Here is a 1,942-nt window from a genome sequence, read left to right as displayed (position 1 = left end):
AAGACAACGACCCTCCTGCTCCTGTTTATGCGTCTTACAACTGCCCTAGAGACCTGAAATTTAATATTTCTCAGAAACGTATCACAGCTCGGGAGTGGAACATCGACTACGAAAACGGACTGAACGATGACGGAACCCGCAGAGAGCTTTGGTACGTTGAGGCTGACACAGTTCGTTACTGCACTGATGTTACCATACTCCACCCTGCCATTATTGACCCTCAATACTACGTGAAATATCCGAAACACGCCGCTATGATAAAGAAAGAAATTCAAGAACGAACGGGCAATGAACCTTCAACCCAGCAGAGTCAACCAACACCTCTTCATACCAAACCTTCAGGGACCACTGTGCTAGTCCCCGACCCTTCAAACCCATTGTCGGATGATGCTCCAGCTCCTGGTCCAGCCTCGGACATTGCTGTGAACGATACTGAACCTACTGCAGCTGCAACATCTGCTCCTGGCATGGTAGCAACCCAGAAGCCGACGACTTCTCATCCACCATCTCCTGTTACATCTCCATCCACAGTACATACATCCACTGAACCTTCTACATCTGCAGTAAGTCCTACCGCTGCTACTAAACCATCAGGAACACTACTTCCAAGACCCACATCTCCTGGTATGTACTCATCTGACTCATCAGATGAGGATGTCTCTGTGGGAACGACATCTCCACCTTCACAGAAATACAACTATTCATCTGCCGATTTTCTTTATGACGCTATTGATCCCACAGCAATGTCAACACGAAGTCGGACCGCCAAGAAAGACAAGTCGAAAACAAAGACCAAAGATCAGACCTTGCTCCCACCATCAAGAAAGAAGTAAACCAATGAAGTAATCAACCTTCAATTACCATCACCTGCCAGCTGCTTGCGTTCCTGGCCTCTGCGTGGACTGCAAATGACGCCCTACTCAATTCTACTTCCATCTACTCAAGTTCTAATCCGCGGTGGTTGGGCCACCGATCTTTCATCTCCCCTCTTCACCTCATCTCCAGATCCTTGCTCAAGATTTCTGCAACCTCGCCCCGTTCTTCCATCCCCTGCTTGCCAGCTCTATGGACTTTTTAATCCGTTAATCCGGCCATCACAAACCACAGTTGTTCACCATGGCTCGCACCAAGCAGACTGCTCGCAAGTCCACGGGAGGCAAGGCTCCTCGTAAGCAGCTGGCCACCAAGGCAGCACGCAAGTCTGCTCCTGCCACAGGGGGCGTGAAGAAGCCTCACCGTTACAGGCCCGGAACGGTCGCCCTGCGTGAGATCCGTCGTTACCAGAAGAGCACAGAGTTGCTCATCAGGAAACTTCCCTTCCAGCGTCTGGTGCGCGAGATTGCCCAGGACTTCAAGACCGATCTTCGCTTCCAGTCGTCTGCCGTCATGGCTTTACAGGAGGCATCCGAGGCTTACCTGGTCGGTCTCTTCGAGGACACTAACCTCTGTGCCATCCACGCCAAGCGTGTCACCATCATGCCAAAGGACATTCAGCTTGCTCGCCGTATCCGTGGAGAGCGTGCATAAGCTAAAACGACCACCCTAGTATACACCAAACTCGGCCCTTCTCAGGGCCAAAATATCCTTCTAAGGAGATTTCAGACATTCCTAGCATCAGTCATATGAATTAACCTTCATCTATACATATAATAAATAAATAAATACAATAATTTAGGTGTCATACATACACTGTACACGTGATATCAATAAATCAAGTCATTTGTAGTACAACCTGTCCTCTTACAAACAAAACGCCGTCGCTTTTCATTCTTATGCACTGCCAAGGATCCTCCCCCCCCCCCCCCCTCCAAAAAAAAAAAAAAAAAAAAATTGTCATACTGTACTAGAAATAAAAGCAGCTTGTATAAGTGACATACTGTCCTGTCCTGTTTTATTCTGTTTTTGGTCCTCTGGCTTAATCTGTTAAGTTAGGAGATGACAT

This window comes from Procambarus clarkii, chromosome 16 (assembly GCF_040958095.1).
Source record: "Procambarus clarkii isolate CNS0578487 chromosome 16, FALCON_Pclarkii_2.0, whole genome shotgun sequence".
NCBI lineage: Eukaryota > Metazoa > Arthropoda > Malacostraca > Decapoda > Cambaridae > Procambarus > Procambarus clarkii.
The sequence above is the reverse complement of the archived record's forward strand: the minus strand, read 5'-3'. Positions refer to the sequence as shown.